Source organism: Chionomys nivalis, unplaced genomic scaffold (assembly GCF_950005125.1).
Source record: "Chionomys nivalis unplaced genomic scaffold, mChiNiv1.1 scaffold_29, whole genome shotgun sequence".
In the NCBI taxonomy this organism is placed as follows: domain Eukaryota; kingdom Metazoa; phylum Chordata; class Mammalia; order Rodentia; family Cricetidae; genus Chionomys; species Chionomys nivalis.
This window is the reverse complement of record NW_026646888.1, coordinates 1972267-1988079: the sequence shown is the minus strand read 5'-3', so window position 1 is coordinate 1988079 and position 15813 is coordinate 1972267.

Below are 15813 nucleotides of genomic sequence, written 5' to 3'. Positions count from 1 at the left end.
TGGGCACCAATGGAGACCTGACGTGAGGCAACATTCATCTTCTGGATTGGACCTCCTTGAAGGACCAGTGTTGTCCACAATAGCACAAGAGGCTATGTTGGTGTTAGAGGTTCATGCTGCTTTCCCAGACAGAGATGAAGCCTGAGAACCACATGGACCTACACAGTCTGTGCTACTTTCCAATGCCTTGGTGATGTCCTCAGGCTCTGCTGTCTTGGTGCACCAAGCCCGTGTGAGTGGCATGTGTAACCACCTGAGACCATGTGTGAGGGACACGGTCCATGCAGTCCCTAGGGTTCTGATATGGCCAACAGCCAGGTTGATGTCTGTGGTCCAAGTTACCACCAAAGTCCATGAGGAAGCCCATGGTCAGAGTTGATGTCTGAAGCCATGTTAATGTCCGTGAGTATGGGAGAGCCTGCTCTGCCCTTCTGTGCAGGCAATACAGGCAGTAGAATGGGTGCAGGACATCTAGTCCCGCCCCATCCCAGCCACTGCAAAGTTTCCTCAGCTGATGGATGGTTTCTGGCATGGATATAGGCTGAGAAAGACTCATTTCCTTTGGGAACTTGGCCACAAAGAATTTTACCATTTCAGTGAATATACAGTCAATACAAAATAGATTTGTCTTTTTTGAAGTGGGGAGATCATGGTGGACAGGAAATAGACATGGGAAGACTGGGAGGTGAGCACCATGGAGGCTCATAATGTGAGATTCCCAAATAATCAATAAAAATGTAAACAGAAGAAAAAGAAGGAAATGAGAACCCTCTGAGACTCTGTCTCATATATCCAGACAATTTCTCCCCTCTTATCAACAAACTTTGTAAATTAAAAAATTTGTAAAATAAAAAAAAATTGAGCAGCATGAAAACTGAGCTTCCAGGACCCAGTTTACTGTACTGTAAAAAAAGTAAAATTCCTTAACAAGTCGAGGGTAGGATATTTAATAAAAAAATACAAAGATGGCCCAAGAGATTCTTTTCAGAATTAACTTTAATAATAAACCCCTAGCTTACTTTAATAAGCCTATAACAAGAACAGATTCTAGGCCATGATGTCCAAAGCATGACAGCTGACAGCAGAGAAAACACTAAAAGCTTAATTTTCCTACCCTAGCAATCTGCCAGAATTTAACTTATAGAAAGAGGTCAATGTCTTTTTTTGTTCTAATGATGATAGTGCATACTTTCATTTTTTTCAATTTCACTCAGCTTTATTAAAGTATAACCAACAGATAAATTTACAGGGTAAAGGTCTTAATGCAGATAAACATTACAAAATGTCTAAGTTGAAGTAACCAACTATCATCTCACTTACCTATCACATTTTATTGCTGACATTTAAGATCCACACTCTTTGCAATTTTCAAGTATGTGTTTCTCTTATTCCTTAAAAAGACTACATTTTTTAGCTTTATAATTCTCGGCTACAATACTTTTACAGTGATTTCTGATCTTCAATAAGGAAAGTATCCTGGACCTTGTCATGAACATATTTAGCATACATGGATGCAATATAGGCCCTGCTGAACCATTCTGATTTAGATGGTGTCATGAATCTCACCACACAAACCCCTTAAAGATGAAATGGGCACACACCGCATGCAGATTTTGGTGTTTTCTCAATCTTCTTTGTATGAAAGTAAACAATTCTATTACAAGGGTTTTCTATTCCAATCTATTACAGCATAGTTTTGTCAGAGGCAGTTTGTACAAACTGTAATGGTACATCAATCACTGAGCCTTTCTAAAGAGCTACATTATTGTTTATAGCAATTGTGATGTATAATAGACCTCTAGAACATACTCAGCCTAACTAAAACTTTGTACCCTAGGAATAACATCTTTCTATCTCCTCTCCCAGGCAGCCTCTGATAACCACCATTTTAGCCTCTGTCTCTGAGTTCAACTTTTTATATTGTATTTATAAGTTAAAACAATCAGTATTTCCATGTCGTTCAGTTCTAGGCTTATTTCATTTATTATAATGTCTTCCAGATTAGATCACATAAAATGATGGGATTCCCTTCATTAAGTATGAGTTGTCTTCCACTGTGTGTATACATGCATGCTTGTAAACACCATGCTATCGTTATCTATTGCTGATCATCTTGTTTCTACTTTTAACTTTCTGAGGGATCTCCATACTATTTTCCATAATGACTGTACCAAGCCATAATTCCACCAACAGCCTATAGAGATTGTTATTATGTCTTTACCAAAATGACTTTGTCTTTTTTTTTCTTTTTTTTTATTCTTTTTTTTTGGGGGGGGGGTTAATACTGCAAGGTGATCTTGAGCTCACTATGCACTATTTAGGCAACGGTACACTTACCTAGGCTTAACTCCTAGTTCTCCCACTTCAGCCTTCCAAGAGCTGGGATTAAGGTGTGCACCACAAGCTTTACTTCTTTTGTCTTTTCCACAGTGACCCTCTGAACATAGAAGAGGCAATAACATTATATCTCACTGTGGTTTTGCTTTCATTACTCTAATGATTAGTGATATCAAGTATTTTTTCATAGAACTTTTAAAAAGAAGCCACTTTCTGATTCATTACTAGTATCACATATAAGTACTTATAGTTTAAAACTGACTTAAAAATTTCAAACAAAATAAAGCCCTTACTTAGAAAGACGTTCTTCCTCTAGAATTATGCAAGAAACATTTGGCAATTCCCTGCTCCATACAAATGGTGTTTTCTAGTTGAAAAAATAATCCTGATACATGATTGCAAAGAACAGTGTCTTGCAGGCAACTCTATCTTGAGAAGTCTATACCCACCCTTACTACTGTGTGTACCACTGCCCCTTTCCTTAACACACACAAACACACACACACATGCGTGTGTTTATTGATATTGAACCATTTCCTCAAAAAATAAAAAAGTAAAAAAAAAAACCCAACCTTTCAGGAAAAAAACAATTCTGCTCATCCTTAATTTAAAAAGAAATGAAGAAAAAAAAGTAGTAGGTAGAGGTCAGTGGTGAAGTACCTGAGTGCAAGAAGCCCTGAGTAATATATGAAACAAATGAGCACATGAAAAATGTTCAACATCATTAACAACAAGAACTAAAATGAAAACTACAATGAAGCCTGACGCAGTAGCTCAAATAGAGGCAGGAGAACACCAGGAGGTCAAGAGCAGCCTCAGTTACCTAAGAACCAGTTGGAAAAAACAAAACACAAAACAGGTACAATGAAAAACTGTCACATATATAAAAGACTAACCAAATTTCTAAAGATGGCAACGCCAAATGCTAGTAATGATATGAAAGAATTAGAACTTTTTGGCAAGCAAGTTGGTTACTATAACACTAGCAATTCTACACATGGATAAGCTAAAAGAATCAAAAACAGATGTTCAGCCAGGCGGTGGTGGCACACAGCTTTAGTCCCACCACTCATGAGGCAGAGGCAGGCGGATCTCTGTGAGTTAGAGGCCAGCTTGGTCTACAAGAGGTAGTTCCAGGACAGTTTCCAAAAGCTACAGAGAAACCATGTCTCGAAAAGAACAAAAAAAAAACAAATTTAAAAAAAGAAAAGAAAAGCATATGTTCAAAGACAAGTGTATATGTATATGTTTATATAAGAGCTTTATTTATAATAGCCAAGACCCAGAGACAACCAAGATGTCTTCATGAGTAAATGATAAAAGGTGGTACATTTATACTGTGGCAAGCTACTTGGCAATTAAAAAAAGTACACTGTTGCTACATTATAACAAAAGGATAAACCTCAGTGCTAAGTGGAAAAAGTCAATCCTAGAATGTTAGGTAGGGTATATAAGTTATGGTTCTTTGAAAACCTGATACAAAAACTCATGACTGGTTGTCAGGTTGAAAGAGAAAATACAGACAGAGGGAAATGGGCCAAGCTATAAAAAAGGTACCCTGAGCATTCCTTGTGAGCATGAAGTATGTCAATTTGATTATCAGGGTACAATATCAATACTGTGGACCTGACATTGTAGTTTTTATAAGATCTTATCAATGGGGAAAACTGAGTAAAGAGTACAGAGGAATCCCTGTATTATTTTGTTCAACTACATGCAAATTTATAGTCATCTAAAAATGATTCAAATCCTAAAAGATACATTCACTCAGATCCACATCTATTTTAAATGTTTTTTCTTGCCAGCGGTTCTTATTGTGTACCCCAGACTACCTTAGAACTTGATACACAGACCAGGCTGCATACAAATTTGAGTTTCTCCTGCCTCCAATTCCCAAGTTCTGGGATGACAGACTTGCACCACCATGACTATCTGAATGCTTTCAATTATATTTCCTTTGGACTTCAAGAGCTGTTCTCACCCCATCTTCTTCTTTGTTTCTCCAAGGCTCATGGTCTCCACTGACCACCCTTCTTTACCAATGTCATAAAGTCCTTCACCTCAAACAAACCCAAACATTCGGCCAGCTCTATTATTACCAAATGTGCTCCATAAAAGCCACTTCTTAAATCAAAGTCCATATGAAAACCAATCAGGCCCAGAGTCTGTTATTTTTATACATCCATATTGCTTGACAAGATCACATTCCATACAGAACCTTTTGAAGTTTACTGTTTACTCACATCAGAGCTTCCCCAGGAAACACATTGTTTTCACAGCAAGGATGCTTGCTCACTTACTTGACTATTTCACCAAACAATGGTGTTTAAAGTTCTAAATTACAGGAAATAGGAGGAAGAATTTTTAAAAATGGCAAGCACAAATGTAAAGAAACAAGTAAAGACACAACTTTCAAAAAAGAAAAAAATACAAATTTTAAAAGTACAGATGCTGCCTGGAGTGGTGAGACAAGCATCTAATCCCAGCAATTGGGAGTCAGAGGCAGGTGGATCTCTGCATTCCAGAACAGCCTGGTCTACAGAGCAAGTTCCAGGACAACCAGGACTATACAGAGAAACCCTGCATCAAAGACACCCAAAAGAATAACAATAATACAGATGCTGCCAATAAAAAGAATGAAACTAGACAGGCAATATGTATGAAGAAACTGGTATTCTACTCTGTAATACCAGAAAAACAAACATGCTTGAGATCATATCAGGCCAATAAAACCTCCTACAAAACCAGGTATAGAAAGTCTATTCTTCTGCAATTTTAACAACAACAACAACAACAACAAAAAAAATATGTAAAGTGAGGGCAGCAAGTAAAAGTACTTGCTGCACATGCCTAATGAACTACATTCAATCACCAGAATCCACATGAAGATGGAACGGGAGAACATACTCCGCAAACTTGCACTCTGACTCTAAACACACAACAAAGCACACAAACGTATGCACACACATACACACAAAAAAGTAACTTTTTAAAATTTTATATAAAGCAATACTTTAATTAAAGTCATCCTTTTTGACAAACAAACATCATTACTTATCTAACATACAATGTAACAATTACATGGAGTCTTAAACTCTAAAAGAATGGAAATATTCACTGGTCCAAGACACCAGGCCTCTCCTGGCTCCATTTGAAGGAAAAGATGGGCAGGCGCCAATGCAAGAATTCCCCCAACAACTTGAAAAGCAACGTGACATCACCAGAATCCAGGAATCCCGAAATGAGAAGTGTACACCCTAATCGAGAAGAATTAGAAGAATTCGATTCAAACGTGAATTATATGAAAATAATAGACGACCTTAAACAGGAGGTGAAAAACTGCAATAATCAATTAGAGATTACCAACAAAAAGGTAGAGGAAATGAATAAATACCTCAAAGATACCCAAGAAAACCAAGAGAAACAAGAGAAAGAAATCAAACAGGTAAGGGAAACAGTTCAAGACTTGAAGTGGAAGTAATAAAGAAAACACAAACCGAGGGAAGGATGGAGATGGAAAGTTTGGATAAAGGAACAGGAACTACAAAGACAAGTACCACCAACAGATTACCAGAGACAGAAGAAAGAATCTCAGACACTAAAGATACCATAGAGAAAATAAACTCTCTGATCAAAGAAAACAGCATAACCAACAAATTTTCATCACAAAACATTCAGGAGATCTGGGACACAATAAAAAGACCAAACCTAAGAATAATAGGGATAGAAGAAGGAGAAGTACAGCTCAATGGTCCAGAAAATATATTTAATAAAATTATAGAAGAAAACTTTCCCGACCTTAAGAAAGATATTCCTTTGAGTTTCCAAGAAGCATACAGAACACCGAATCGACTGGATTAAAAAAAAAAAAACCATCTCCTCGTCATATAATAATTAAAACACAAAACATTCAGAATAAAGAAAGAATATTAAGAGCTGCAAAGGAAAAAGGTCAAGTTACCTATAAAGGTAAACCAATCAGACTTACACCTGACTTCTCTATGGAAAATAGGAAAGCCAGAAGGTCCTGGATAGATGTGCTGCAGAAACGAAGAGATCATGGATGCAAGCCCAGACTACTATACCCAGGCAAGCATTCATTCACTATAAATGGAGAAAAAAAATTTCCAGGATTAAAACAAATTTAAACAATACGTAGCCACAAATCCAGCCCTACAGAAAGTAATAGAAGGAAAATCACAAACCAAGAAGTCCAACAATGCCCACAATAACTCAGACATCTAATGACCCTTCACCAGCACAACTTGAAGAAGGAAAACACACAAACTCTACTACCAAAATAAAGAAAGAGAGAAAGGGAAAAATGACCGGAGTTAAAACCACTGGTTATTAATATCACTTAATATCAATGGACTCAACTCACCTATAAAGAGGCAAAGGATAAGAGATTGGATTCGAAAACAGGATACAACATTCTGCTGCTTACAAGTAACACACCTCAACCACAAAGACAGACATCTATTCAGAGTAAAGGGCTGGGAAAAGGTTTATCAAGCAAACGGACCAAAGAAACAAGCAGGTGTGGCCATACTAATTTCTAAGAATGTTGACTTCAAACTAAAATCAATCAAAAGAGATGGAGAGGGACATTTTTAACTCGTAACAGGAACAATTCACCAGGATGAAGTCTCAATCCTGAATATATATGCCCCTAATATAAAAGCACCCACTTATGTAAAAGATACGTTACTAAACTCAAGGCAGTCATCAAACCACACACTCTAATAGTAGGAGATTTCAACACTCCTCTCTCACCAATGGACAGGTCAATCAGACAGAAACCTAGCAGAGATATAAGAGGATTAAGAGAGGTAATGAATCAAATGGAATTAACAGACATCTATAGAACATTCCACTCGAATAAGAAAGAATATACCTTCTTCTCTGCAGCTCATGGAACCTACTCGAAAATTGACCACATACTCGGTAACAAAGCAAACTTACACAGTTACAAAAACATATCGGTAACCTCCTGTGTCTTATTAGATCACCATGGATTAAAGTTAGAATTCAACAACAATGCTATCCCCAGAAAGCCTATGAACTCTTGGAAACTGGACAGTCAACTACTGAACCACACCTGGATCAAGGAAGAAATAAAGAAAGAAATTAAAGTCTTTCTTGAATTCAATGAAAATGAAAACTCAACATACTCAAACCTATGGGACACTCTGAAAGCAGTGCTAAGAGGAAAGTTCATAGCATTAAGTGCCCACTTTAAAGAACACTGAGAAAGAACACATTGGAGACTTAAGAGCCCACATGAAAGCTTTAGAAAAAAAAGCAGACTCACCTAGGAGAAGTAGAAGACTGGAAATAATCAAATTGAGGGCTGAAATCAACAAAATAGAAACACAGAAAACAATCCAAAGAATCAAGGAAACAAAAAGCTGGTTCTTGGAAAATCAATAAGATTGATAAACCCGTATCCAAACTAATCAAACGGCGGAGAGAGAATACGCAAATTAAAAAAATCAGAAATGAAAAGGGAGACATAACCACAGACACAGACGAAATTCAGAGAATCTTTAGATTTTACTAAAAAAACCTGTATGCCACAAAATTGGAAAATGTAAAAGAAATGGACACTTTTTTAGATAAGTACCATATACCAAAGTTAAACCACGACCAGATGAAAAATCTAAATACACCTGTTAGTCGCGAAGAATTAGAAGGTGTTATAAAAAACTTCCCCACAAAAAAAGCCCAGGTCCAGACGGCTTCAATGCAGAATTCTACCAGAACTTCCAAGAAGACCTAATACCTATACTCCTTAATGTATTTCTCAATATTGAAAAAGAGAAGTCATTGCCAAATTCCTTTTATGAGGCTGAAGTTACTCTGACAAAAAAGCAACACAAAGACACAGCCAAGAAAGAAAACTACAGGCCAATCTCACTCATGAACATCGATGCAAAAATACCCAATAAAATACTGGAAAACCGAATCCAAGAACACATTAGAAAAATTATCCATTATGATCAAGTAGGCTTCATCCCAGAGATGCAGGGCTGGTTCAACATACGATAATCTATCAATGTAATCCATCATATAAATAATCTGAAAGAAAAAAACCATATGATCATTTCATTAGATGCGGAAAAAGCATTTTACAAAATTCAACATCCCTTTATGATAAAGGTCTTAGAGAGATTAGGAATACAAGGGTCGTTCCCAAATATAATAAAAGCTATTTATACCAAGCCATCAGCTAACATCAAATTAAATGGAGAGAAACTCAAAGCTATTCCACTAAAATCAGGAACATGACAAGGTTGTCCACTCTCTCCATACCTCTTCAATATAGTGCTTGAAATTCTAGCAATAGCAATAAGACAACATAAGGGGATCAAAGGGATTCAAATTGGAAAGGAAGAAGTTAAACTTTCATTATTTGCAGACGATATGATAGTGTACATAAGCGAACCCAAAAACTCCAGCTAAGAACTCTTTCAGCTGATAAACACATTTAGTAGCATTTCAGGATACAAGATCAATTCCAAAAAATCAGTTGCCCTCCTATACACAAAGGATAAGGAAGCAGAGAAGGAAATCAGAGAAGCATCACCCTTTACGATAGCCACAAATAGCATAAAATATCTTGGCGTAACTCTAACCAAGGAAGTAAAGGATCTATTTGACAAGAACATTAAGTCTATGAAGAAAGAAATTGAGGAGGATACCAGAAAATGGAGGGATCTCCCTTGCTCTTGGATTGGGAGGATCATAATAGAAAAAATGGCAATTCTACCAAGGGCACTTTATAGATTCAATGCAATCCCCATTAAAATCCCATCAATTTTCTTCACAGATCTTGAGAGGACAATAATCAACTTTATATGGAGAAACAAAAAACCCAGGATAGCCAAAACAATCTTATATAATAAAGGATCGTCTGGAGGCATTACCATCCCTGACCTCAAACTCTATTACAGAGCCTCAGTATTGAAAACAGCTTGGTATTCGCATAAAAACAGAGAAGTCAATCAATAGAACCGAGTACAAGACCCTGATTTTAACCCACAAACATATGAACACCTAATTTTTGATAAAGGAGCAAAAGTATTCAATGGAAAAAAGAGAGCATCTTCAACAAATGGTGATGGCAGAACTGGTTGTCAACGTGTAGAAGAATGAAAATAGATCCATATCTATCACCATGCACAAAACTCAAGTCCAAATGGATTAAAGACCTCAATATTAGTCTGAACACACTGAACCTGATGGAAGAAAAAGTGGGAAGTACTCTAGAACATATGGGTACAGGAGATCACTTCCTACGTTTATCCCCAGCAGCACAGACATTAAGAACAACATTGAATAAATGGGACCTCCTGAAACTGAGTAGATTCTGTACAGCAAAGGACACTGTCACTAAGACAAAAAGGCAACCCACTGACTGGGATAAGATCTTCACCAACCCTGCAACAGAAAAAGGTCTGATCTCCAAAATATATAAAGAACTCAAGAAACTAGACTTTAAAATGCTAATGAACACAATAAAAAATGGGGCACTGATCTAAACAGAGAATTCTCAACAGAAGAAATTCAAATGGCCAAAAGACACTTAAGGTCATGCTCAACCTCCTTAGCGATAAGGGAAATGCAAATTAAAACAACTTTGAGATACCATCTTAAACCTGTCAGAATGGCTAAAATCAAAAACAGCAATGACAGCCTTTGCTGGAGAGGTTGTTGAGAAAGGGGCACACTCATTCATTACTGGTGGGAATGCAAACTTGTGCAAGCACTTTGGAAATCAGTGTGGCGATTTCTCAGGAAACTTGGGATCAACCTACCCCAAGATCCAGTAATACCACTATCGGGAATAAACCCAAGAGATGCCCCATCAAATGACAAAAGTATCTGTTCAACAATGTTCATAGCAGCATTGTTTGTAATAGCCAAAACCTGGAAACAACCTAGATGCTTTTCAATGGAGGAATGGATGAAGAAAGTGTGGAATATACACATATTAGAGTACTACTCAGCGTTAAAAAACAATGACTTCTCGAATTTTGCTTGCAAATGGATGGAAATAGAAAACACTATCCTGAGTGAGGTATCCCAGACCCAAAAAGAGGAACATGGGATGTACTCACTCATAATTGGTTTCTAGCCATAAATAAATGACATTGAGCATATAATTTGTGATCCTAGAGAAGCTAAATAAGAAAGTGAACCCAAAGAAAATCGTATAGTCATCCGCCTGGAGAGGGGAAGTAGACAAGATTGCAGGGCAAAAAATGGGAACTTGTGGGTGAGGTTGCAAGGGGCAAAGGGGAAATGGGATGAGAAACATGAGCAGGGGAGGATGGGACGAGTTCGGGGGATTGGTTGTACTAATATCTATTACATGCTTAAATTTATTACTCACTTATTGAGAATTATCTAAATCCTTAAAAAAACTTCATCTGGTGCAGGATAAGTACAAACATTTCAATTAAATTATATCCTTAATCAGAAATAAATGTTCCAGCCAGAATAGTTTCTACATTACTTATCTTTTTTTTAGCTTTATTTAACTTTATTTCATGTGCATTGGTATAACGATGTCAGATTCTCTTGAACTGGAGTTACAGACAGCTGCGAGCTGCCATGTGGGTGCTGGAAATTGAACCTGGGTGTAGCATGAGGGGTCCGGTTGGTTGGGGTTAATGTCGCGCCCGGTACCCCACAGAAACAGCTGACCTGAGCTAGTGAGAGCTCACTGACACTGGACTGACAGCGGGGGAACCTGCAGAAGACCAAATTAGGCCCACTGAATATGGGCTTGGAAAGTCTGTGGGGCCACAGGCTATAGGACCAGGTTTTTTCCCTAGTACTTGAACTGGCATCTAGGAGCACATTCTTTTTGGAGCGATAACGTTGCTAAGGGGAGGGCCTTGTTCCTGCCTCAAGGTGAAGTGTCAGACTTTGTTGACTCCCCACAGGATGCCTTACCCTTTATGAAGAGTGGATGGGAGAGTGGGATGGGTAAGGTGAAGAAAGCAGGAGGAGAGGAAGGGGTGGGAACGGGGATAGTTATGTAAAAGGAGGAGACTGTATGTTTTAAAAAAATCTTAATTAAAAAAATAAAGATAAAAATGAAACATTCTTCTGATGTCTATTTTTTAATAAGTAAAAATCTTGGAGAATGGAGCCATCTGATTTCCTAATTGGCAGCTGCTATACACTCCCTTGCTCTAAGTGCCTTCAGCAAAGGGGATGTCAGTCAAGCAGACAACCAAATCACCCTTACACCACTGGAAATTTGGAACATTCTGGGACTGCCTTAGGGAAGCTGCACAATGATCACAACTGCTTGCTCTAATCTCCAGAAAGGAAAACATGAGTCCACACACATACACAAACACAAACAAACAGGACATAGGACATTGTTCTTAACAATCCTAAATGGAAATGATCAAAATATGCACCACCTTCATGAACAAATAAAATGTGATACAAGTACATTCATACAATGGAGTTTTATTCAGCAATAAAAAGAAATAATGTCAGATACATAGCCATATGGATAAACCTTGAAAACATTTCTGTAAGTAGCAAAAAAATAATTCCTGTATAAATTTATTTACACAAAATGTCCAGATGTCCAAAGCAGCAAATGGGAAGCTGAATGTGGTGGTGCACAACTGTAATTCCAGCATTTAGGAGGTGGGGCAAAAAGATCTAGAGCTCAAAGTTATTCAAGAAGAGCCTTGAAAAAAATAAACAAAACAGAAAAGGAAGAATGGCATGGAAGAGAAGCAAATAATGAACAGTGATTCTCAAAGAATATGTGTTTGTTTGGGGAAGGTAAAATAGTCCTAAATTAGACTGTGGAGATAGCTGCACAACTCTACCAATATACTACAAGTCACTCAGTTACACATTTATTTGTTTGTTTTTGTTTGTTTATTTATTTATTTCTGGTTTTTCAAGACACAGTTTTTCTGTGAAACAGTCCTGGCTATAAAAGAATCCACAGGGAACTAACTGCCTGCCTCTGCCTCCTGATTGCTGGCATTAAAGGTGTGCATCACCACCACCTATGTAGTTACACATTTTAAACAATATGTAGATCATATGCTATCATATGAATTATATCTCAGCAAAGCTACTTCTTAAAGATAGTGTTTCATATACTCCAGGCTGGTCTGGATCTTGCTATGTAGCCAAAGATGACTCTCTTAACTCCCTGTCTTCCTGCTGTCACCAACCATGTGCTGGGATACATGCATGAACACTTGGGTATAAAGCTATTTTTTAAATGGCAATGTATTTTATTATTCAAGGTAAAAATTTTAAAAACAAAATTTTAAGTACAATTGGAGTGAATGCCAATTTCTCTGACCCACCAAGCAAAATACGGAAATGATTATAAGTTAAATAATGTGATAAATAAGTGTAGAAATACAGACATGGGAGTTGAAAAATGAAAAACAGAGCTACAGTTCACAACTTACTTGGAATAAGAATGTTAGTACTTGAGATGTGAGGGTAAATCGGCAGAGACATCATAACCCCATTGATCACCAGATTGACAGGCTGATATGGCTAGCTAGGAAGGTTTTCCCTTCCCTCCTCACTGTTCTAAGTGTGACCTTCTCAAGCTGCACTGAAGAGGATGGCCCTCTATGATAATTGACTTTCTTCAGCCAAGGGTTGAAGTATAGCTGTATTTTTATGCCACAGCCTCAAAAGAAGCTCTCAGCCAGCAATAATTGGTACAGGCCTTAATCCCATCTGGAGAAACAAAGGCAGGCAGATTTCTGTAAGTTCAAGGACAGCATGATCCATGTGGCCACGCAGGGGAGGAGAAATGGCTTAGAAGATAAGAGCACTGACTGCTCTTTTAGAGGACCTGGGTTCAATCCCAGCATCCACATGGTGGTTCACAACCATCTCTAGTGAGATCTCATGCCACCTTCTAGCATGCAAAAATACATGCAGGCAGAATTCTATATACATAATTGATGGAGGATGGTGATTGGTTAAAAAAAACTGCTGGGCGCTCATAGGTTAGTATAGGTGGGTGATGTAAACAGAACAGAATGCTGGGAGGAAGAGGATGTGAGCTCATACAACTTAGCTCTGCTCTCTGGGACAGATGAGATGAAGATCCGACCCGAGATGGAAGTAGGCTAAAATCTTCGCAGTAAGTGCACCTTGGGCTGCTATACACATTATTAGAAATGGTCTAGTCCAGGTGTGAGTTAGCCAAGAAGAGGCTAGATATAATAGGCCAAGCAGTGTTTAAAAGAATACAGTTTGTGTGTTGTTATTTCGGGGAATAAGCTAGCCAGGCGACCAGGAACTGGGGAGGCAGGAACACAGCCCGCAGTCCCAACACTGAATGGCGTCCAACGTGGGGCTCGAACCCAGGACCCTGAGATTAAGAGTCTCATGCTCTACTAACTGAGCTAGCCGGGACGATGAAACCCTGTGGATTGCTATTTCGACCCCAACACGGTATGATAGACCACGCCCTCCTGAAGGGTTGCTGTGAACACTCTCAAAAAATTGCTTCGCTCAACTGCCAACTGAGATGAAACTAGCAGACAGGTTATCCCATAAAAGACCTGAATGACAGCAGCCCCATTCAGCAGTAAGCAGTTTGGAGAGAAATAACTGCGTCCATATTCCCAAATATTGTTTATAAATGTTCTTTTACATTTAAAAGGGGATACAATATAGGTATGAATAATTTGCATTGATATAGATTTTGCTTCAGTGATTTAAATTTAAGGTCAATTTGTTATATGTATATGTATTTCTGATATTGATTAAGGTATTGTGATTGTGTAGCTCATGTAAAAATGTTATGTATATAAGCTGTTAATGAATAGTTATCTATAATAGTAAAGTTTGTAGTCATGTTAGATTTTCTAGATGTACATAGATATATTTTAGATAGACATTCATCATATATTTCAAAGACTACAGAATATGCTATTTAATGATTAAATAACTTAGGACTTTTAATGACAATGAGACACTCTGCTCCTGGCAGCACCAATCTACTTCAAGAAGAAAATGGGCATCGAAGAGGATCCTTATGGAGTTTGATAGCCATTTGGGCAAGAAACTGCTCTTGCCTGGACTGTTGCATAAACTGGACACAAATAACCCACAGAGAGATTCCTGCTGAACTTGCCTAAAGGTGAGATGAGCTCAGGGTTCCTGATTCATGAAAGAGTCTGCGAGACATCTTGTAGGACATATCAGATAGTGACTGAACTGCCTTTGAAATTTCCTGCTTCATGGAAATGTCTGCTGGAGCTAAGGGCCTGTAGGCCAAGGATGGATGCCCCAATGGTACAGAGAATCTTTGGGTGACTGTCAAGGCAGCGAGATGTCTCTGTCATTTCATGAGTTTGAAAGCTGCTTATTTCTTGTTTGCTTAGGTAATATTGTATCTTTCTGGAGTCTTTGATGGAGTTGAAGAATAGTTAGTTATAGTTATAGTTTTCGTTAGTTATGATAAAGATAAAATAGATGTAAATATTGTAATTCTTACTTGATAACTGTTTTGTTATATGTAATTTTGCTATGTTAAAGTTAAAGCCTTCCTTTTTTTTGTTTAAACAGAAAAAGGGGAAATGATGGAGTAAGGTCATTGGTTAAAAACAAAGAAACTGCTTGGCCCTCATAGGTTAGAACATAGGTGGGTGGAGTAAACAGAACAGAATGCTGGTAGGAAAAGGAAGTGAGCTCATACACCTTAGCTCTTCTCTCTGGGGCAGATGCGATTAAGCTCCGACCCAGGATGGACGTAGGCCAGAATCTTGCCGTTAAGCGCACCTTGGGGTGCCACACACATTATTAGGAATGGGCTAGTCCATGTGCGAGAGTTAGCCGAGAAGAGGCTAGATATAATGGGCCAAGCAGTGTTTAAAAGAATACAGTTTGTGTGTTGTTATTTCGGGGCATAAGCTAGCCAGGCGACCAGGAGCTGGGGTGGCAGGAAAACAGCCCACAGCTCCTACTACACATAATAAATAAATAAATATTTAAAAGAGTACTGGCTGCTCTTTCAGAGAACCCAGGTTCAATTCCCAGCACCCAAGCCTTTCTGTAACTCCAGTTCCAGGGCTTATGACACTCTCACACAAACATACATGCAGACAAAACACCAATGAAAATGAAATAAATTGTAAAAAATTTAATCCAAATCCACTAACAATATAGTCAGGGAAAACAACTAAAACATATAGGGTCATGTGATAGTTCCTGAACTTTCTTTTATGTTGCTACTTAACAATGTTCCCATAAAGTAAAAGGCTTTGTAAGTCATGCACAAGCACAGAACCAGAAAAAAAGAGTTCAGTAATAATAATGAGAAAATGGGGAGAATGCATAACATGTTTAAATTATAACATATACATTACTAAAGCCAAGAGGCCAGAAAATTAAACACCAAAATCCAGTTGCTACAAATACATTACTAGTGCTAGACACGTGGCTCAATTA